This window comes from Polypterus senegalus, chromosome 3 (assembly GCF_016835505.1).
Source record: "Polypterus senegalus isolate Bchr_013 chromosome 3, ASM1683550v1, whole genome shotgun sequence".
NCBI classification, from domain to species: Eukaryota; Metazoa; Chordata; class Cladistia; order Polypteriformes; family Polypteridae; genus Polypterus; species Polypterus senegalus.
This window is the reverse complement of record NC_053156.1, coordinates 11,349,092-11,373,222: the sequence shown is the minus strand read 5'-3', so window position 1 is coordinate 11,373,222 and position 24,131 is coordinate 11,349,092. Positions and strand designations below refer to the sequence as shown.

General features: G+C 47.0%; 1 protein-coding gene across 1 annotated transcript in view; it reads right to left on the bottom strand.

Moving 5' to 3' along the window:
• b4galnt1b (beta-1,4-N-acetyl-galactosaminyl transferase 1b) overlaps window positions 1-23,886 on the bottom strand; it is a 161,312-nt gene extending 137,426 nt beyond the window's left edge. The window contains exon 1 of the mRNA XM_039746603.1: window positions 23,818-23,886. The gene's annotated coding sequence lies outside the window, so the exon portion shown is untranslated. The remainder of the gene's footprint in view (window positions 1-23,817) is intronic.
• Between the last annotated feature and the right edge of the window lie 245 nt (window positions 23,887-24,131).

The window sequence follows — 24,131 nt, the reverse complement described above, 5'->3', positions numbered from 1 at the left end:
GTCCCAGTTTAGGAGACACTCTTCATCTGCCCCAGTTTAGTAAATAACCTGAGGAGTCTTGGTGAAGTTCAAGTCCAGTTTAACTCCTTGTTGGTCGTTGGTTGTCTCAGTTTGTATTTAAACCCCCGTTCTTTGGACCAGGAGGACGTGATCGATCGAGTCGTCTCTGCCCAGTTGTCCTCGTCTTGTAGACTAACATTAGCAGGCTAACTTAAGCTCAGGATCATCTCTCCTGGCCACCAACCGGCCAGCAATCCCAGGTGCAGCTGAACTGACTAACTGATCTTAGGCTCCTTTTACTGACCATGTAGACCCCCAGTCTCACCTTAGTAAGCTATCTTGAGGTGTCCAGCTGAAGTCCAATCCCTACTAAGTTTCAGATTTAAATCCTAACTACACTCAAACCCTCACCGACTCCATAATGGCAGGTCCATCTGAGCTCGCCTGAGAGTCAACCTGAGCCTTCAGTCCTCCTTGAACCTCCAGCTCTGCCCACTCCGTCGTTGAATCCCACTTTACTGATCTGTCGGTGACAGCGGACTCGGATGCTCCCCCATATTGGACTCGGGTGTACTGAAGAGTCTGAGGCTGCAGACCGATGGGCTTACTGAGATGATGGACACGCGTTTCGGGTTCAAAGCTTCCTGCTCTTTATGGCCCGACTTGTGAAGACACCTCTTCTGATGGAGGGAGCGCTGGGCTCAGTGCCCACCAGTGAAGGGGCAGCAGCTCCAAACACTCCCTGCTGTGTTTCACAGGGTGGCCCAGAGGTCATGGCCATGGACTGCACACCCCACGGACAAGCCGCTTGTAGTGAGGCTCATGAATGGTGTCATGGAGTGGCCTTCCTTCTAGAGGTGCTGCACTTTATTACGGTAGCAGTGTGTTATTGTTCCTTTTGTCCCAGGAGGACGATATTTTTTATTTTTTTACACAGCTCATTCACACACACCCCATCATGGCTGTGGTGGTTCTCCTGATGAGTGAGGCTCAGTCTGGCCGTCTTTCCACCTCCCCGGTCTTTGGGGACTCACAGGTGACAGCTCTGCGTCAGGGCTTGTGGCCCCCGAAGTGACGCCTGTGTGAGATTTCACTTAGCGGATTTCGCTTTCCTACCTCACCAAGGCCGCCTGGGGGTCCATAATGAGGCACCTGCTTCCCCTTCCATATTTGGTGTCCCCAGTTGGGGGCCTGACTGCCATTAGCTGTAGGTAATTAGGCCTTCTGGGCCAGCGCCACACGTTCATAAATTTCCATTATGCGTAACGGGGGTCCCTGGTGGATCGCAACCCTTTCACACTTTCACTGTCCTCCTAGAAGAAGCTCTCCTAACATTTTGTCAGTTCTGAGCCCAAGTCACTCACTGGACTGAATCAGACGACGCTCCACTTCCCACATCACCTGACTGCCAGCTTGCCTCTGTGGCATTCTATGATGCCCACCTAGAGGCTCCTGGAACGTGAAATTACTGTCCCCTACTGGCACCTCTAAAGAAGACCCCCAAACAGAGCACTGGCAAGCAAGAATCCAACCGATGGCTCCCTTTCATCATGAGGAGAGCCCAACCTGGCAAAGCAAGATGGTGCCCTCATTGACACCTCCTCACCCTCGCCACCTTCGCACAAGTGTCCCCAGCTGTTTGTTTTCCATCGCCTTAAGTGCCAACCAGTGCCAGGAGCTTACAGCGCTGGCAGGGACACCATTTTGACTTGAACCTTGTCCCCTCCAACTGTTCTGTTTCTCTTCTCCTCTTCAATCAGCAGATGCCCAACTTCTAGAATTCCATCCTCACTTTTTTGAGCACCTTTACAAATTAGCTGATTTAGCTGAATCTGAAGATGGGTGTTTTCTGTTCATTTTGGGTACCAGACTGGCCCTGGCCACTGCCGGTGGCAGTGGACTCGGATGCTCCTCCATATTGGACTCGGGTGTACTAAAGAGTCTGAGGCTGCAGACCGATGGGCTTATTGAGATGATGGACACGGGTTTCGGGTTCAAAGCCTCATAAGAGTGTGCCCTGCATGTGCTTGTGTCCACTTTTTCCACCTTACTAAAAGGACTAGTATCTGTGCATCTGTGTGTCCGACCAGTTGCCATGTCCAACAGATGGAGCATCACAAACATTAACACTGCTTTTATGAACCCCATACCAAATGGCACATAATAGAGACGTATGCATTGCATGTGTCATTCCAACATGTGGTGCATCCCAAACATTGACAGTAATACAATACTCTGCATTTGTCATTCCAACAGATGGAGCATCATAAACATTAACACTGCTTTTATGAACCCCATACCAAATGGCATTCAACAAACATATGCATTGTATTTGGTATTTCAACACATGACAGATCACAAACAGTGACTTTTATAAATCCCATACCAAATATCATATAGGTGGTATATGCATTGCATGTGTAATTCCAACATGTGGTGAATCGCAAACATTGACAGTAATAAAATACTCTGCATTTGTCATTCCAACAGATGGAGCATCATAAACACTAACACTGCTTTTATGAACCCCATACCAAATGGCATTCAACAAACATATGCATTGTATTTGGTATTTCAACACATGACAGATCACAAACAGTGACTTTTATAAATCCCATACCAAATATCATATAGGTGGTATATGCATTGTTTTTGTCATTCCAACATATGGTGCATTACAAAATTTTACAGTAATAAAATACACTTCATTCGTCATTCCAACATATCATAAACATTAACACAGCTTTTCCAATCCCATACCAAATGGCTTAAAACAGGGCTACACATTGCTTTAGCCATTCCAACAAATGCTGCATCACAAACAATTTTAGCAATAAAATGCAGTGCTTTTGTCATTCCAACAGATGATTCATCATAAACAATAATTTGCTTCTGCAAATCCCATTCCAAATGGCATATAACAAAGATATATGCCTTGTATTGTCATTTTAACAGACGGCGGTGTGACGGTCCAGGTTGGCAGCAGCCTAAAACCGTCGACAGTCATAAGCTGAGATACGCCAGTGCAATGAGGACACTTACACAAAAGACATGGTGTCACATTGTGCAAAGTGCTCTCATCTTCACAATTCCAAACAGCAGTTTTAAAACCCCAAAGTGCAAGTTGTGCATTGCCATTAAATCAATAAATAATGATAAAATGCAGGCTGGAAAACAATCAATTGTTACAATGCACTAATTAAACCAGGTCTTGTGTGGCCATCATTAATCCTGGCATAGCAACTCACTCTCTCTCTCCAAACTGCCGTCCTGCAAGCCTCCGCTAGTGTCCGCCAGATCACATTAAGTCGGACTTCTGTCGTCCTTCACACTTCCTTTAGACGCATTCTGGACCCCCGAGTGACTTTGATCCCGGCCCCTGCTTCAACACAATTGCTCAGCGGGGACATCCCTATAAGCGCGTCAGGGCTTTGCTCCTATCCAGGCGCAAACCCGACCACATTGCCTTCTCACTTCCGCCTTCATTCGCTCCCTCGCTCGTCCTTTCCCTTGATTTCCTTCCAAAGCCTCTCCATCTTCTTCCTGCGCGACTCTTTTTAAACTGCATTTGCACAAACCTCAGACCACTAATGAGGTAACTGGCTGCCGCACACCTCTGAACGTGAATACTTAGCCATTGCCTCACCCACGCCCTGGAGCCCCTCCACTTCGCTACCACTTACCTGCACCACACCCCGAGCTTAGACACACTGCATTTACCAAAAACTGACACTGCCATGGAACTGCGGAACGGCGTTGGAAAAGAGACGGTCTGATTGTTTCTAAACAGATTTTTAGGACAACTTCCAGGTTAAGATTTCTTCACTGATTTAGTTTCCTGTCGTTCTAAGAATCCTAGGGTCTTATTGAATTCAAGTAATGCGGCCATTCACCCCCATTCTGTGACGGGATTAAATAGTACTGTTCTTTCATGTGAGTAGTTTCTTTCATTCTTTATCAATAAAACGAATACAATCCGCCGTGGCATTGTTCAAACTGGCTATGAAGTGAACTTCCTACTGTTAATCGTGGTATTGCATTCAAATCATTTGATCCTGTCCCACTTTCACAGTTAAAAAGAATTATTGACACCCTTGAACCAGCTCTCGGCTCCCAGTCCTCTTGATGTTGTACCACCACCAGGGCCGATCCTGGCGACGGGCAAAAACGTGCCCCGCACGTGGGCGGCCAAACTCAAAGGCGGCCGTTAAGGAGACCGGGAAGCAGCCGGCGACGCTGCGACCGGCGGCTGTCCGCCTTTGAATCTTAAAGTCTGAGGGCGGCCGACGACTTTAGCAGCGGCGGCGTTTGACAAAGTTGCGTGTGGCGTGTATTGTAGTCGATGAGTTGATGCCTATTAGGGACTCCACATACACAGCGATTTGCTCGCGCGAGCGGGCGCAAAAGCCTTTGATGGTCGCCGGCTAACGGCACGCTCTGTCTGAACGGTTCCTTTGCTTACCGTGTGTTTACGACACGCTCCTCTAAATGTGTGTAGTCCCTTAGTCAACGTTCAACTTGCATATTGCGTCGCGAAGGCGATAGATTTCATGTGAGACGCGTACGTTCCTCAACGGGATTGCGAGTCAAGAGAAGCGGCAAAAGACAGCGGGGCTGCGGCGATCTCTGAATTGACTGTTTGTCACTCTAAACCTGTCGCTTAGAACGATTAAATAAACCGGCTTTCTATTTGTTTGGACTGCACAAAGGCTCAGGACTCGTGGTTCTCCACAAACGTACGTTATGATTATGATACGCTGTTTCATTGAGAAAGTATGTACAGATTTGTTTTAACACTTCGTATCACTTTGTGTTGTATCAGCCTGCAATCTAGGAGTTATCTTTGACTCTAGCATGTCATTTAAAGCGCATATTACAAAGTCGTCCAAAACATGTTTTTTCCATCTTAAAAATGTTAGGAAATTAAGGCGCTTTCTAAATAAACAGGATTGTGAGAAATTAATTCATGCATTCATCTCTAGTAGGACTGACTACTGCAATGCGGTGGTCACTGGCTGTTCAAACTGTTCTTTATTCAGCCACCAGTTAATCCAAAATGCTGCTGCAAGAATTATTACAAGAACATGAAAATACCAACACATCAGTCCAGTTCTTAAATCCTTACACTGGCTCCCAGTTAAGTTTAGGGCAGATTTCAAAATCCTCCTTTTAACATATAAAGCATTAAATGGCGAGGTCCGTCTTACTTCTCTGAACTTATCATGACTTACAAACCTGAGCGCACATTAAGATCTCAAGATGCCGGTCTGCTTAGGATTCCAAGGATTAATAAAATAAGAGTGGGAGGTCGAGCTTTTAGTTGCAGGACCCCTCTTAACTGTGGAGTGGTCTGACTGCTAGTACAAGAGATGCCCCTTCGGTCAAAGCTCTCAAATCTCACCACTTCAGTTTAACACACCCTGACTAGAGCTGCTGATTAACTGTACAGACTGCATCTCTGTTGTTAGTCATTAGCACTAAAACATAAGTAACATGATAATTATATTTGAATACTAACCCTCACCTATTCGGTTTCTGTTCTCGGTACCCAAATGTGGCAATTGGTGCCAGGCCCACCTGCCAAGTTGTTTGCCTGCCTGTGGTAAAGTCATCCCTGATGGAGGATCACAGGAATCATGGGAAAGAGGGGTCCTTTCATCGGAGCCACGTTTCAGCCGTGGCATGGCCAAATTGGGAGGCAGCTAGATGGATGAGGTCTCCAGGACTCTAAAAATATCCAAACCTAATTATGTCACATCATCTACTGTTAAACCGTACTTCTAAAATTTTTATTATTATGCTGTCTTAAAGAATTGTTCTGTTCTGTATATTGTATTGTATTGACCCCTACTTTTGACACCCACGCACGCCCAACCTACCTGGAAAGGGGTCTCTCTTTGAACTGCCTTTCCGAGGTTTCTTCCATTTTCCTACAAGGTTTTATTGGGAGTTTTTCCTTGTCTTCTCAGAGAGTCGAGGCTGGGGGCTGTCAAAGGCAGGGCCTGTTAAAGCCCATTGCGGCACTTCCTGTGTGATTTTGGGCTACACAAAATAAACTGTATTGTATTGTATTGTAAACTGTATCCAGACACAAAAACTCGGCACACACGGGTTTTGCCCAAATGTTTTCTTATTTCCAACCTTCTTTTTCCCACAAACCCTCAGTTCACCACACCCTCTTTATACCCATCCTGCCTTGTCTTTTAGTAAAAACTATGTACAAACTTTTAAAGAAACGCAGGGTTCAATTCTGGACATAACATTTCCCCTTTTCCTTCTTAACCTTCCGTTACATAATCACTGAGCCAATGCGGGGAACCCGTGCCCTTTGCGGTCGATGATAAGTTTGTGAAGAAACAGGAAAGGTAACCCCAAAGATGTAGCTTCTGTTGTGGGGCACTGCCAAGTGAGGACCGAAGTCTCCGAAAGTGTAGTGCTGGCACTGCACAAAGACGATTAGCATGCCAACGTGACCCATCTGTAAGCTGGAAAGTGGAAGGACCCAGTTGCCTTAAAATTTGAATGCGATCTGACCAGTAAGACCGTAGGTTGTTCTTGCGATTTGCATGCTTTACCCTTACCCAATCTGAAACAGCCAGTCTGGGTGACTTTGCATGTTTGGCCCTGTCATACTGTGACTGTAGGACCTTTTGAGCTGCTTTTGTGGGCATCTGTGCCCCATAACCAGGTTTGGATTTTGGTGCTAGTCATGTTAAATTTGAATTTTAGTTCTCGGCCTATCATTAAAGGAGCAGGGAGACACCTGTAGTAGCATGCAGGGAAGTTCGTGTGTGCAACAGAGTTAGATGGAGAGCTTCATCAAAAATCCTTCCTTCCATTAAGTATGCTCTGATGCCCTCTTCCAGTCTACGGTTCAGGTGTACCACCCCACTATAAGCTTCAGGGTGGTACACTACTGTTCTGATGTGCTTAATACCATTCTCTTTGAGAAAAGAAGTAAACTCTGCTGATGAAAACTGGGGTCCGTTGTCTGTTGTAATAACACTTGGCAAACCCCACTGACTGAACAGGTGGCTTAGGGAGCATCTGATAGAGTGTGTTGTGGTGGAGCTCAGCATGATGGCCTCAGGCCATTTTGAATACAAGTCATGCACTACCAAAGGTACCTTGCACGAGCCGCAGCCCCATGGAGTTCCCCACAAATATCTATTTCTAAGTGTTCCCAAGGGGATGGCGGCCATGCCGCAGGTCTCAAAGGAGCTGGCGTGGGCCTCGTTGTCTTGCCACTCGCTAAACACACTGAGCAGTCTTTCACCAGCAGTTCCACATCACGGTCAATGTTTGGCCACCAGACCGTGTCCCTGCAGCGTTGTTTTACTTTCACAATTCCCAAATGGCCCTCATGATGGGCCATGTGGAGTACTCCTGCCCGGAGAGATTCAGGAATTAAGGTTCGGTGGCCCCTTGCTACACATACTTCGTCCCTACAAGAAAGTTCATCTCGCACTCGATAAAGGGAAGAAGTGCTGGCTCCACAACTTTTGGCCATCCCTCCACAATATCTTTTCGTATCAGACCACAGGAGGCCTGACGTAGTTCCTCCATGGCTACTGTGCCCTTAAGTGCTTCCTGCAGCATGTGAATCCGGCGCTCTCGTCCTCTGAGACCACAGCCACAGGCAGGGAAACGGAAACAGCCCAGCAACTGTATTTTCATAGCCAGGTGTGAACTGTAGTTTAAAGTTGTACTGGTTTAACTGATCTGCCCACCGGAGGAGCCGGAGTGGCTTGTGACCTGAACCCCCCTTGCCCAGAAGAGCGGTTAATGCCTGGTGGTCAGTGCGCAAGGTAAAATGCCGCCATAAAGATAAATATGCCAACATTCACAGGCCCACAAGCAAGCCGGCGCTTCTCTCTCCCACAGAGTACTTCTGTTCAGCTTCTGTGAGGGCACGGGAGGCAAAAGCAACTGGGCGCTCCACACCATCAACTATCTGGGATAGAAGAGCCCGATGCCACAGCTGAGGCACCACATGTGACCAGAGTGGGGGCGGCTAGTGTCGGTGGCCTTGTGAGCTGTTGTTTGATGTCATGAAGTGCCGGTGTACAAGCAGCAGTCCAAACCCGTGTGGCATCCTTTTTCAAAAGCGCCTCAATGGTGCCGTTGTGTCAGCATAATGTGGTAGAAAACGAAGGTAGTAGTTCGCCATACCCAAAAATGAGGCCAACTCAGTAGTTGATTTAGGCTCCGCAAGGCCAGTATAGCATCCACATTAGACAGCAAGGGCTGGATGCCATTGCGCGTAAGTTTGTGCCCCACAAAGTCAATTTCTGGAGCGTTAAAAATACACTTTTCAACATTTAAGGTGGTCTGGTTTTGCTCCAGTCGGTGCAGTACCTGCTGCCAACGAATATCATGTTGTTCTTGTGTGGCGCCGCACCACAATTTCATCTAAGGATATCGACACACCAGGAATGTTTGCCAGTAGTAGTGACATGATCTTTTGGAAACAGCTTGGAGCTGAGCTTAATCCAAAAGCCATCCGTGTGAACCTGAAAACGCCCAAGTGAGAAACAAAAGCAGTCGAATCCCGACAAGCAGCACGTAATGGCACCTGTAAATCACCCTGTGCCAGGTCCAAGTTAGTGAAAACGGCTGAGCCCTGGAACTGCGTGGTGAGCTCCTCTGTTGATGTGGAATTATGGCTTTATTCACTTCCCTCAAATCCACACACAAACGAATTTTGCCATTCTTTTCTGTGCAATAACAAGGTTTGATATCCGAGGTGAAGCATCAACTGGCTCAATGAGGCCAGCCTCCTGCAACCTTTCCAACTCCGCAGAGACCTCCTCATGTAGTGCCAGCGGAATTCGACGAAGGGGCTGAATCACTTCTGGGTTAATCGTCGGCTTGTGGACAAAACCAGTGATGCAGCCAAGACCTGAGAATAAGGCTGGAAACCTCTGTAGCCAGGAGTCCACAACTTCAGAGTCTGATACTGTAAAGCTTAAAGCAAGGAAAAGATCGAGCCCCATGATGTTAGCTCCACCTGTTGTGATGTGGACAGACACTGCTGGAGTGGTCCTATCTTTGTAACTCACAGTCAAGGGCTGCATCAGGAGTGGGCAGGAGGAGGAGTACAGAAAGTTAATCAAAGACTTTGTTAAATGGTGCAACTCAAACCACCTACACCTTAACACCAGCAAAACCAAGGAGCTCGTGGTGGATTTTAGGAGGCCCAGGCCCCTCATGGACCCCGTGATCATCAGAGGTGACTGTCCAGAGGGTGCAGACCTATAAATACCTGGGAGTGCAGCTGGATGACAAATTGGACTGGACTGCCAATACTGATGGTCTGTGCAAGAGAGGACAGAGACGACTATACTTTCTGAGAAGGTTGGCGTCCTTCAACATCTGCAGTAAGATGCTGCAGATGTTCTACCAGACGGTTGTGGCGAGTGCCCTCTTCTACGCGTGGTGTGCTGGGGTGGCAGCATAAAGAAGAGGGACGCCTCACGCATGGACAAACTGGTGAGGAAGGCAGGCTCTATTGTAGGATTAAAGTTGCAGAGCTCTGTGGCAGAGCGACAGGCATTAAGCAAACTCCTGTTAGTCATGAAGAATCCACTGCATCCACTGAACAGGATCATCTCCAGACAGAGGAGTAGCTTCAGTGACAGACTGAGGAGACCCCACACTATGCGACTCTTCAATTCCACCCGGGGGAGTAAATGCGAACATTAATTTTATTTTAATTTTTTTCATTTTATTACTATTTAATTTAATATTGTTTCTTTGTATCAGTATACTGCTGCTGGATTATGTGAATTTCCCTTGGGATTAATAAAGTATCTATCTATCTATCTATCTATCTATCTATCTATCTATCATATAGTGCCTTTCACATCTATCTATCTATCTATCTATCTATCTATCATATAGTGCCTTTCACACTATCTATCTATCTATCTATCTATCTATCTATCTATCTATCTATCTATCATATAGTGCCTTTCACACTATCTATCTATCTATCTATCTATCTATCTATCTATCTATCTATTATATAGTGCCTTTCCTATCTATCTATCTATCTATCTATCTATCTATCTATCTATCTATCATATAGTGCCTTTCACATTATCTATCTATCTATCTATCTAAGTAACTGTACCCAGGACATTTATAGGAGACTGGTCATAGCCAGTGAGTTGTACAGCTGCAGGTTTAACAGGTACATGAGAACATGGCTTTATTTAAAAGAGACACTCTGGCACCAGTATCTAGTAGGAGTGGGATTTCCACCCCACCCACCATGCAGATGCAGTGTTTTAAGAACGGTGTGTCCCACTGCACCCAATTTATAGGTTCTGGCGAGTGGGCACGACGATACTCCCGTGCAGGCTCACGTGACCGGCACCAGCGTGCGAAATGATTAAGTTTGTTACAGCGGCGGCATCGCTGGCCTTGTGGCTGCCCTCGTATTATGCTGATTTGACCCACGGTTTGAACAACGTTGCGATGTAGCCGCAGCTGTGACTTTGTGCACAGGGATTTGATTGGAAGTCTCCGCGTGCGCTCCTTGCAAACTTTTGCGCATCCGCGACAGCGCTTTCTGTCTGTTTTCCTAGTGACACCGTTCTCTAGTGTGAGGTCATCGGGTTCAAGCAGTAACCTGGCGCGCAGCTGATTGCAATTGGTTTTCTCAATGATTTGATCGCGGATCATTTCATTTTGCAGGGTTCCAAAATTACAATGCCGCGCCAGTTCATGTAAAGCAGAGACGTACTGAGTTATCGACTCACCCGGCTGTTGTGCTCGAAAACGATGCATAAGGACGCTGCGACCAGAGCTGGAAATTTGCCGCTAATGCTCAGGCCCGTCGCGACAAGGCAGGCAAACCAAGCAATTGCTTGGGGCCCCAAGACAATGACTGGTTAAGAATAAAATGCAGCGACAAACTGTGTGAGCGCCCCATTGATAGTGAATGCAGTAAAGTGCAATGACACTGTTATCGGGATCCCCCTCAAGGGGCCCCCCTCGCTGACAGCAGCCAGCCAACCACGCAATCTCTGCTGCCGGCAAAATACAAAACTTCCTCGGCGGTCAGGAAGCGGAATTATGCTTCAGGAAACCAAAAAGAAAGAAGAGAAAGGAAGAGGAGGATAAGAAAAAACAAGACAGTGGTAAGTGATAAATTACACACATAAAATAGCTCGACTTGTCTTGTACAAATGGTGCAATTTTGCAGCAGGTAGGCTAGCAGAAATATGTACTGTATGGCTATGCTGTGGTTCCTTTGCGTGCGTGCGTGCGGGGGGGGCCTCCATGTCCATTTTGCTTGGGGCCCCCAAATTCCTTCAAACGGCCCTGCTAATGCTGCCTTCGCTGCTGCATACGTAGGTGCGTCCGGTTGCAACGTGGAGAAAATGCGCTGTCCCTCTACTCCCAAACAGTGCAACAACAAAGCCCTCTTCCTAACCTCCGCCATATCCTGAACATCAAGGGCTACCGAATATAGTTCGAACGACTCGATCCATCTCTGCCAGGGCAGCGTAGGCTCTCCTGGGAAGGTCAGCAACGGGTTAGGAGGTGGTAACGTGAACTCATCCCATCCTCGTCGCCAAAATGTTGTATCCAGACACAAAACTCGCACACACGGGTTTTGCCCAAATGTTTTCTTATTTCCAACCTTCTTTTTCCCACAAACCCTCAGTTCACCACACCCTATTTTATACCCATCCTGCCTTGTCTTTTAGTAAAAAAATATGTACAAACTCTTAAAGAAACGCAGGGTTCAATTCTGGACATAACACTTTGAGCCCACGTTTTCACCGGCAGTGTATTCTTACATTTAAAATGACCAGCGGTGGCACACGTGGGGCTCAAAGTGTTAATAAAATACAATAAATAATATTAATATATATTATTATTATTATTATTATTATATATTATTATTATTATATATAATATATATTATTATTATAATAATAAAAATTACACACTTTTACATGTTTACTTATTGCCCAATGCACACTGACATGACATTAGTGTGTATATGTCACTTGTGTGAATTAGGCCCAAGATTATTACCAAATTATTATTATTATATTTGAATTAGCTCTTCTATTTTGTAGAATGTCCGAGAGAAAGACAAAACGTGAAAGCGGGTGGCACTACAAGCAAAATAGAGTAAAGAAGCTAGAAGAGAGGAAAAGTCTACAGGGAGCTTTTCATCCAAAAACGTCTGCACTTCCTAGTACGAGCTTATCACACTTGGGACGACCTGCGGCTGATTATGAAGTACAGCACCTAACACCGTCTTAATCCTGTTTGAAGTAGTACATGGAATAGTAACATCCGTCATATCATAATAGAAAATAGGTACGTAGGACGGCGAAACCACATTGGCACCCAGGATCGGCCCTGACCACCACACCTCGTAGTGGAAGCCTTTGATGTGTTGGGCCCATTATCAACGATTCTATTAGTGCTGTGGTTGTGCCCTCGTTTTTTAAACACGCTGCGGTGCGTCCCCGTCTGAAAAAGGCAGGATTAGATCCTGGAGTTTTAGCGAATTTTCGCCCAATTTCCCAATTGCCATTTCTGGCTAAAATATTAAAAAGAATCATCTATAATCAATTGGTCGATCACCTAAACTCCAATAATTTCTTTGAGATCTACCAATCTGGCTTTCGTTGTTACCATGGTGTTGAGACGGCCCTCCTGAACGTATTCAATGACATCTCTATTGTCACTGACTCAGGTGGCGCTGCAGTCCCTGTCCTCCTTGGCCTGTCCGCTGCCTTTGACACCACTGACCGCGAGATGTTACTGATGCGGCTCGAACGTCTTGTTGGTCTTAAAGGGGCCGCTCTTAACTGGTTCAGGTGGCATCTAACTGGTGGACACTTTCAGTGACTTTAAATTCCTCTTTTTCGTCTACTGCTCCTCTTAAATGTGGTGATCCATTTTGGGTCCTGTCTTATTCTCTAGATGCCTTCACCATATTGGAGCTCTTTTTAGGAAGTGTAACATTTCTTTTCACTGCTATGCTGATGACACTCGAGTTTATATTCCCGTCGGCAGCTCTGCAGTGAATCAACTCCACAACACTCTGTCTGAACTCAGATCCTGGATGGTGTGACATATGGCCGGCTGCTTATCCCGGCCAACACCATCAGGCCACTAGGTGGAGTCCTCCCTGCAACATGGAGGTGCCCCAAATTCCAGCAGGGCATCCTGGACATTGGAGTTCAGCTGGATACCGTGGGGTCGCTGCAGGGAGGCACGAGTGTTTTCATTATAGCCCCCTAATCACGGGGACGGAAGGAATGAAATGCTTCCGGGCTGAAGAAAAGAAGATTTTAATCTGACTGAGGGAAAGGAATATAAAAGGACTGTGGGACTGAGCCGGAGTTGGGAGGAAGGGTGACGGAGCTGCTGGGAGGAGAGGAGGATTGAGATTATTGTGATTCTCATATGGAGTATCGAGGCAGTGGAGGTGCTTTGTGCACATTATTAGAAATATTAAATTCATTTCTGATACTTTTGCCTGGTGTCTGACGTGTTTGTCCGAGGGTTCAGGGGTCAACAGCGACTCCTATCTGTCACAATGGCTAATCAAAATAAAACAGTGGTGCTTATAGCGGGTCCACCAGCTAAACCCAAACTGGTCTCGGACTTCTCGGCTCTTTCTCTGTCAAGTCCGTAATCCTGGTGTTATCTTTGACAGTAGCCTCTCTTTTGAGCAACAAGTTAATTCTGTACTCAGGAGTTGCTTTTTCCAACTTTGTCTATTAGGTGAGATCGAGCCTTTTTTTTATCTTCTAAAGATCTTGAGAAATCTACTCCTGCTTTTATCTTCTCTCGCCTCGATTACTGCAACTCGCTGTATTCTGGGATTAGCAAATCTCTGATACGCAGGTTACAGTTGGTCCAGAATGCTGCCGCTCGCTTTCGGGTTGGGGCAAGAAAGTCTGACTCTGTTTCTCCAATATGAGCTTCTTTACACTGGCTGCTGCCTGTCAGTTTGTGAACTGATTTTAAAATCGTGTTGCTAGTTTTTAAATCTTTACATGGACTCGCTCCTGCCGATTTATCTGAACTGTGTGTTTTACACCAGCCATCCAGTGTGCTTAGATCTTCTGGTCAGTTGTCTCTTGTTGTCCCAAATGTCAAACGAGATTAAAGACTCATTTCTATTCACTGGGCAGGGCTACAAGCCTGAGAAGCAGCAGGTGGGTGTGGCCAAATGTTTGAATGGCAGGTGAGTGGGCGGAGCTAGAGGAACACACAATCTACTGAGTCATGGAGTTGAAGCAGAAATCTTGAGAACCTTTAAGAAGAATCTGAAGGAGAAATGGGGACATTTTAACTTTGAGCTAAACAAGCGAGTGACAAATGGACTCAAAAGTCTCCCCTCATTTGGTAAATTTGTTATGTCCATGAGTGACAGCAGTCTGGGTGGGGCAAGATGCTTAAGTCTCAGCTGATTGGGCAGGGTAGCAGCAGGTGGGGTGCGGATAATTGCTTGAGTGGCAGCTTGGTAGGCGGGGCTAGACGAATGAACAAACTACTGAGTCATGGAGATGAAGCACAAGCCTTGATGGCCTTTATGTTGAACGTGGTTGAGATGTGGGCACAGTTACTGTAGCTACTGCATTAGCTCAACAGATAAGAGGACTGAATGGTCTCCTCTCGTTCATCAGATTTCTCATGTTTTGATGTTCTTGTGTAGCTGCAGGCTGGTTGGGACTGGACACTTGACTAGCAGCAGGCTGGGAGGAGCTAAATACATGAGTGGCAGCAGCCTGGGTGTGGCCAAATGCTTGAGTGGCTCCAGATTGGTTGGGGCTAAATGTATAAACAAACTGCAAAATCATGGAGTTGAAGCAGACCTCACGGTCATCAAATTTCATCTCGTCTTATGTTTTTGGATGGAGCTTGGCACTTGAGTGGCCGTAGTTTGGGCGGGGCTAGATACTTTAGTCTCAGCTGGCTATTTAGGCAAGGTTAGGAACTTGAGTGGCAGCAGGCTGGGTGTGGCAAAAAGCCTGAGTGGCAGCTGATTGGACAAGGCTAAGCGAATGAACAAACTACCAAGCTGTGGGGTCGAAGAAGAAACCTTGAGAACATTTAAGAATTAAGAATCTGGAGGAGATATGGGGACAGCTGAGCTATGAGCTAAAGCAACGAGTGACAAATGGACTGAAAGGTCTCCCCTCATTTGCAAATTTGTTACGTTCTTGAGTGGCAGCAGTCTGGGCGGGGCAAGATGCTTAAGTCTCAGCTGATTGGGCAGGGGTACATGCATGAGAAACAGCAGGTGGGTGTGGATAAATATTGAGTGGCAGCTTAGTGGGTGGGGCTAGATGAATAAGTCTAAGCTGATTGGGCAGGGCTACATGCATGAGAAACAGCAGGTGGGTGTGGATAAAAAGTGAGTGGTAGGTGAGTGGGTGGAGCTAGATGAATAAGTCTAAGCTGATTGGGCAGGGCTACATGCATGAGAAACAGCAGGTGGGTGTAGATAAATATTGAGTGGCAGCTTAGTGGGTGGGGCTAGATGAATAAGTCTAAACTGATTGGGCAGGGCTACATGCATGAGAAACAGCAGGTGGGTGTGGATAAAAAGTGAGTGGTAGGTGAGTGGGTGGAGCTAGATGAATAAGTCTACGCTGATTGGGCAGGGCTACATGCATGAGAAACAGCAGGTGGGTGTGGATAAATATTGAGTGGCAGCTTAGTGGGCGTGGGGCTAGATGAATGAACAAACTACTGAGTCATGGAGATGAAGCACAAGCCTTGATGGCCTTTAAGAAGAACCTGGTTGAGATGTGGGCACAGCTGAGCTCTGAGCTAAAGCAACGAGTGACAAATGGACTGAATGGTGGCCTCTTGTTTGTCACATTTTTTATGTTCTGGACCCAAACCAAAACGTGAGACAAAAAGCCAAAGTCCAAAAATCGGTAACAAAACCAAATGAAGAGAGAGTCAAAGAATTTGATTTAATTTGAAAAGCAAGAAGGGTGTTTGGATTGCATGAGGAAGAATTCCCTGGGATGACCTTTTCACCTGGCACATCATTTCCCGCAGGTCACGACCTCGGAGGACACGCCCCTGACCACTTGGGACGCCACTGTAATGACGGGAGCCTGAATTAGCACAACAAAAGAGAAGAAAGTACACCAAATAATAGAAAAGTGTGTTCAGAATCGAGACCAGCGACCAAAACAACCGCGAGACGACTCTCTGATCTTCCAAAACGATGAAGACGAGCACATAAAACAATGAAACAAACATCCAATTCTAACAATTATAAGTCGGCAAAGGAGACCACATCGCTGTCGATTTCAAGTAGAAGATCAGCAGTTCAGACCACTAGAGTCGTCACCCGCGCCAAACGTCGTCAGCGGTCCTTCTCTTCAACACGACCCCCCCACACCGAATACTTTAAAGGGAGGCCCGGGCAGACGGCCCACACAACATGGACTCTCATGACTGCCCCCTCATTCTCCGTCCACCGCTGTGCATTCTGCCCCGTTTTTCCTTTTTATCGTCATTTGGATCAGCTGTTCCAATTTGTGGATTTCGTATATTGAACTGAGCGTTGCTCCTGATCTCCTTTGGATGGAATGTCAGCTCTCCTGAGCACCCTTTGTGACTCCTCTGTTTCATAAAAGAAGATGAAGACACGCCTGAGTTTTCACGATTTCTCCCTCTTGTAAGGAAAACTGGATTCATTATGGAACACAAGAGGATTCTGAACTTGAAGAAGCGGTAAGCCCCATTGCTGGGCCCTGCTGTTAGTAGTTGGCTCGGCTGCTGGTAGTGAAGGTCCAGGCCTGCCTTGTGACGATCCCCCCACTTTTGTCACGTTTGAGACTACAGAAAATAACAACTGTAAGTTTGTATCCAAAATCTTGGACACCCATGTCATGAACTGGGGATTCCTGAAAGCACAGGTACCAAAACACTTTCAAATGTTGCCCACTAGAGGGGGAAAACACTGTCGAAAACCCCAATTAGAAACCCAAAAAAAGGTCTTATAAAGTCTTTATAAAATAAAAGCTTTGTTTTAACCAAAGGGCATGAAGGAACTGTCTAAAAGGTAAAGTAACACACAGCAAACCAAAATCTCAAAATTAAATCGTGAGGCGCAGTCAAAAACCGAGCACAGGTTCAAATATCCAGAAAAGGCAAAGATAGAAATCGTCCCCAAAGTCTCCACTCCTCAACGCCAGGAACTACAGAAGGCCCACCCATAAATAGGGTGGAGGGCGGCCCCTGGTGGGAGTGATTGACAGGTGGCCCCACCCCTTGGGGAACCACCCACTAAACACACGGGCTGTAATCACGGCCGCATTCACCTACAAACAAACAAACAGAATGACAAACGTACATAATAAATCAAAGATACAAATACGGGACCCCAAATTAAACAAATCAAACAAGAAACACAACTGGGGAGGCCAGCCAGCCAGCTGGACGGGGGGGTACGCATGCTGACCGAAACATGACATGCACGGTCGTGAGGGGGTGCCCTGCTTTTCACACTAACAACTGTCCTGATCAGAGTTATAATTTGGGGGGTCTTGACTTGACTTGACTTTCGCCGTCGGTTTTGAATCTGTCGTTAGGGACGCGTCCTGCGTTACTAGGGGCGTGGTTCACGAGGGTCGTGACTTCCAGCGCATTTCCTATTCGGATCGGCGGATACAAAACCCTAACCGCTTTTCGTTGGGAGTCAGGGTAGACCCCTAAACTTTTGTTTTTTTTCATGCTGTGTGGGAGGATAGACGCCAAACCGCAGCGTTATATGGCACCTTCAGCCCGTGGGTTTGTATTTCTAGGAATCGCCAGCAGTCGTGTGCCCAGTAGACAAGTCAGGGCTTCTGCCACTGAGGTACCCCCTCGCCCACATAAGCGCTGTGACTTCACTATGCGCAGACTCCACTACTGCCCCCTGGGAATTAATGACAAATTCAGAGAGAAGCCACCTGGGGGCTCAGCAATGGAGTCCTTCTACTCCAAGTGACCCAAACACGTAACACAGCAGCCCAGACACACAAGGTGGGCTCTCGTGGCTGCCCCGTCCTTCGTCTCTTAGTTGCGGACCCCCACTAGTTAGGTGTATGTATCAATGAGAGAACAATCGGAGCCTGTCCCGTGACGGCTGCGTCCCACCACCTTGTTGTGTTATTCTAATTCAAGACGTCAGCTACACGAGCCCACCATTCAAAGGACCTTTGTGTCCGAGGGGCTGCCACAGCAACATTCGAATTATCCAATTTTCCCAGTTTGACAAACCAGTAAACAACATCCCTGCAGGACCTTCTGGGAATAAGAGGACACAAGAAATGAATGGGAAAGAGTTTGTGCCCCCCAGGCGCTTCCTGCCCACATCGCCCGCACAACACACTTCGGTGCCCCTGAAAGTTGCTGTAGCCCACTAGAGAGGTTTTTTTTTTTTTTTACCCCCCCACCCAAATGAGAAACAATAAAGGCTGTCCTGGACCAAAAGAGCTCAGCTGTAACTCAAAAAGTGGTCCAAAAACCCACCCTGGGTCTCCCAAGGGGGGACCTGCAGCTCCTTAGCCATCACAGTCCATGTTGCTGCAGCGCCTTTGACACGTTTAATGATAAAATGTCCTGTTCTTAAAACAGAAAAAAAGGGTAGACAGATCTGAAGGGGGGGATTTGAAGGTTTTAGGGGGTAAAACAAAAGAAAAGTCGAGTGAGGTGGGCAACGAAGGCAAGAAGGTCAAAGCTGTCACCAACAAAAGCCTGTCATCGAAGGACTGGGACACACGCAGTGGCCCCCTTGTGGCTTCGGACCAGAAATGACAACGCAAGGTGACGCCACCTCAGAGCGTCATTTAAACAAACTGCTCAGCTCGCTCAGACCCACGCTGGAGACAACAGCAAATCTAAAATGAAAGCTGCGTGGAGTGTTCAGTCTTCTTGGGCACAAATGTGCCCCTTGATTTGAATGACACCATTTCAGAAAGTGGACGGCTGGACATGTTCAGTCTTAAACCACTTCTAACTGTGCCCGCTGTGAAAGGTGCAATAAAATCTGAGCGCTGCCTGATATAGCGCCTTTCATCCGTGCATCACAATCTTCTTTGCAGGCCACGTGCCCCTCCTAGGGGCCAAGGGGATTGTGCTTGCTCTCAGGGGTATGATTAATACAAACACTGACTGATATAGCGCCTTTAATCCTGGCACCTGTTTTTGTTTAATCTACTTAGCAGGAAGTGCACCCCCTAGTGGCTAAGATAGTAACGCTTGCCGTGATAGGTGCTCTATCATGTAAACATGTGACCTATATAGTGCCTTTCATCCAAGCCTTTAAATGTCCTTCTTATCTTTGCTTTTGCGGGCAGCGTGCCCCCTAGTGGTTAAGAAAACGATGCTTACTCGGAAAAGTTCTATATAATATAAACACTGCCTATATGGCGTCTTTAAATCTTCATCTTTTAAATAAGTTGTAATCTACTTTCCAGGAAGAGTGCCCCCTAGTGGCTTGTTTGCTGTCAAAGGTCCCACTGACAGATATGGCACCTTTCATGCCAATCACTGAGTTGTTGTTTTTTTTTTTTTTTTCCCTTTGGCAATGTTTCTTGCTGGTATTGTGCCCCCTAGTGGCTACGGTACTGTTAAAGGTTCTTTTTAAAGATGAAACACTGAGCCACATATAGCATCTTTTATCCTGGCAGCCATTTTTGTGCAATCTGCTTTTGCATTCTGTGTGCCACCTTGAGTCTCTGATAAGGGTGCTTGCTATTAAAGACCCTTTTTACTATAAACACTGACTGATATAGTGCCTTTCAGTAAAGCGCCTGTTCCTGTATAATCTGCTTGGCAGGCCATGTGCCCCCTAGTGGCTAAGACGGTGCTGTAACAAATACTATATAACATAAGCATTCCCTTTATAGTGGTCTACAGTATATACAGTAGTATCTTGGCCTATATAGTGTCTTTCTTCTAAGCCTTTAAGTTTTCTTTGTTATCTGCTTTAACAGGCAGTGTGCCCCCTAGTGGCTATGGTAATGGTGCTTGCTCTAATTATTATTATTTTTTTTATAATATAAGTTAATATTGACCTTTAGATGTCAAAATGCAGGGTCAGCCATTGTGCAGAAACCAGGGAGCCATTTTGAGGTTGATATAGCGCCTTTCATCCAATCTACTATTGTGAGCAGTGTGCCCTCTTAAAGCTCAGGTAACAATAGTAAGTTATACAAACGTTGACTAATATAGTGCCTTTCATTCGAGCACCAGTTTTGTGTAACCTGCTTTACAGGCCTAGTGCCCCCTAGTGGCTAAGATAATGAGGCTTGCTGAAAAAGGACGACATAATATAAACATTTAATACAAAGTGGCTTACATGCAGTAGTATCTTGGCCTATATAGTGCCTTTCATTCAAGCCTTTAAACTTAACAGGCAATGTGCCTCCTAATCGTAATGGTGCTAGCCCTTAAAAATGTGTTTGTCCGATTGATATAGCGCCTTTTGTCCAAGCACCTGTTTTGTAAGCTGTGTGCCATCTTCAGCTTCTAGTAATGGTGCGTGTTATTAAAGATACTTTCTTCTGATAAAGTGCCTTTCATCCAAGCAACTGTTTTTTGTGTAATCTACTTTAAGGTAGTAGGCCCCCAGTGGCTAAGATAATGATGCCCGCTGTGAAAAGGACTGCACAATATAGCGCCTTTCATCCAAGCCTCTAATCTAATTTTGCAGGCCATGTGCCCCAATGGCTAAAGTAACGGTGCTTGTTTGCTGTTGAGAGTCCTCAATAATATAAACACTGATTGATATAGCGCCTTTCATCACAGCCCCTGAGGATTTTTTTTTTGTTTTTGTAATCATTCTTGCAGGTAGTGTGCCCCCTAGTGGTTATGGTAATGCTACGTACAATTTAAAGGTCCGTTTTTAATTATTGTAAGCACTGATTGATATGGCGCCTTTCATCCAAGTGCCTGTTTTTGTGTAGTTTGACCCCCCAAGCGGTATTGGTGATGGTGTTTGCTCTTGAAATCCCTTTTTTTTTATTAAATATAAGAGCTGACCAATATAGCGCCTTTCATGCAAACTCCTGCTTATGCACAATCTGCATTTGTGGGCTGTGTGCCCTCTTTAGGCTCTGGTAATGGTGCTTTCTCTCAAAGAGATCCTTTTTTATTTAAATTTGACCATTGACTGATATAGTGCCTGTACAGCAGTCTTTCTTGCAGGTAGTGTGCCCCCTAGTGGTTATGGTAATGCTCCTTACAGTTAAAAAGATCCTATTTTAATTATTGTAAGCACTGACTGATATAGCGCCTTTCATCCAAGTGCCTGTTTTTGCATAGTGTGTCCCCCCAGCAGCTTTGGTGATGGTGTTTGCTCTTGAAATCCTTTATTTTTATTTTAATATAAGCGCTGATTAATATAGCGCCTTTCATGCAAACACCTGTTTATGCACAATCTGCATTTGTGGGCAGTGTACCCTCTTTAGGCTCTGGTAATGGCATTTTCTCTTACAGAGACCTTTTTTTTAATATAAGCACTGACTGATATAGTGCCTTTCAAGCAGTCTTTCTTGCCGGTAGTGTGCCCCCTAGTGGCTCCAAATCTCAAAACTGTCCTCCTTCCATTAGATTTTGTGACCTCAGGAAGTCACTCAGCCCTGCATGGCACACAATACGGACACGTCTGCCCAGGAGCTCTGGAAAGCTATTTAGACTCGAAAGGCGCTATACACTGTCACACACGCGCGCATAGGGAGCCGCGGAGAGACCCAATAAGCAGTGTAACATATCACGCCAGGGGACGAAGACCGGGTACTAAACGTTTCACAGAAGAGGAACAACGTCGCCATAATCCACGCGACTTTCCCTAAGCCAGGCACCTTCACTTCCGCATTTTCCCTGGTCCACCAAGGATGATGTCATGACTCCCATACTGCACCTCGGTTCCTTCCCAGCATCCTATTCTGCAATGTCCGGTCCCTCTCCATAAATGTTCCCCTCTCCACATGCCTGTTGTCTGTTGTACTTTGTGTGAACACTGACCTGGAAAAATGAATTCTTTTTTTGCAAACTGTACAGCATACGGGGCCGGAAAACCCCAAGCCTTTGTGCAGTTTTGCCTCTTTTATTACAACACTATAAAGTTTTTTTTCTTATATCCCGACCATCATGCTCCCAACTTTCTCTGCTTGGTTCTCCTCGTGGTCACTGCCTCTTAACCCCAGGGGGTCAGTCAGGCTTATCTCTAGAGTCACTCGCCTCAGTCACCTGAGTGTCACCGGCCCTGTCCCTGTTACACACCAACGAATGGCACATGTCCCTCTTCTCTTCTGTGATTCAGGCTGGCACACACCTCCAGGGGTCAAGTCATCCCAAAGCTGCTCGGAGGGCTCTGTATGCCTCCAACCGGCCTTCACTACCACTCGACTCCCAGTTCTCTTTCACTTACTGCTCCCACAAAAGTGACGCCAGTGACATTTTGGCAAAGCAGGCAGAGGAGGAGGGACATGTCCATGATGTGGCCTCCAGCTGCTGCACTGATGACACACCTATTAATAACAAAATGTGCCACTTGGAGAGGCCAGGGCTATAAATAATTCGAGGCCCGAGGGCTCGCCATAGCAATCGCACGACTTCTGTAGCTATGCATGAGCCCAGCATGTTGGCACCCAGCAGAATGGCCAGAAGTTCACATGACATTAACCTTCTAGAAGCTGGCGGCGGGCTTCTCCGAGGAAGTCAATACTGTAAATCAGGGAAATGAAATAAACAACAGCTGACCGTGCAAGGCTATTTGTCTAAACCCCAGGCCCTTAAAATGCCAGCCATCCTCCATACACTCATTGGGCATTGCCACATGTCTGCGGCACAGCCAGACAAGAAGACTCCACCAGGGCTGCAAATGGGGCTTCACCAGTATGCAACCACACCTCACTGGAAGTTAAAAAGGGAGATGCCAACTGTGCCAGCATGTAAAGCCTCGCCTCGTGTTTAAGTGCCCGCTTAAAGTCTGTTTTTCCCACACACCATGACGTCACAGCCAAACAGAAAACAAGACCAGGAGTTCCGGGGCACCAGCTGAGTAGCCAGACGGGCAGGATGTTTGCGGTTTCTTTTCTACTCCAATAAAGCTCCCAAAAGTGCATACCCCGCTGCCCAGCTTAATCAACTTCCATTTCGGCCCGTGATGACCCCACGGAGCTTGACAATCGAGGCACCTGGCCAGCTGCGCCCATGCTGAGAGTGGCACGCTGCCACCCCCCAAGCCTCCTGCTGGCACTTGAACCCGAACGAGCCCCCTCCACTTTACGCCGCAGAGGCCACCATTGCGCATGTAGTCTGCGCTGCGCTCGGCCCTCGTCTGAGGTGATATGTCATCTGTCACGCAGTAAAGCGTCTTGAAGCGGCGACTGTCACCCCGCTTTATTATTGTCTTTGGGATGCTCGGGCGGCCTTCCTGCGATACAAAAGGGTGGGCGCGTACTGGACGCGTGCTGAATGCCCGTTACGCCGGTTAACCTACCCTCATGGAGGTGTAACGGCGGCTTGGGAACGAGCCGAGCAGCGTGTGCCCCCCATGTCCCCACCGCCGTCAGTCTCCGAGGGTCTCGGGTAGGGTCCGTGCCACGCCTTGACTCGATGAGGGGGACGGGGAAGGGGGTCTCTCTCGCTGTCGCCGAAGCGGTGCATACACCTTGCCACACCTCCTGCCGCAGCGCGTCTCCAATTTTTCGGTCGGCCGGAACGCGCGCTCCGCACCCCGCATCTTCGGGGCTGTGCCCAGCCCGCCGCCCTCCCGCACGTTGCCCGCTGCCCGCTACCCCGCACGGTTCTTACCTTTGGCGAGCTCTCCTCTCGTCCCTCTTTCTAAATCATCTTGCGTTCTCCTCACCGGTTCCGTTTGCCATCTCCCAGTCGTGTCTGTTCAGCTGAAGTCCGACCGCTGCCCCCTAGTGGCGGCCGAGGGCTACGTAACACTGCGGCGACCAGCCGGTCTGCAGGATGCCGGGATTTCAGTTGACACAAACAAAGAAAAAAAAAAAGCCGGACGAGGGGACGGGAGGAAAGAAGCGCTGGGCGGGTTGCAGTTGGCGGCTGTGGAGCTACGTCTTGACACCCTGGGGAATTTCCAACGAGTCTGTCAGTGCGCA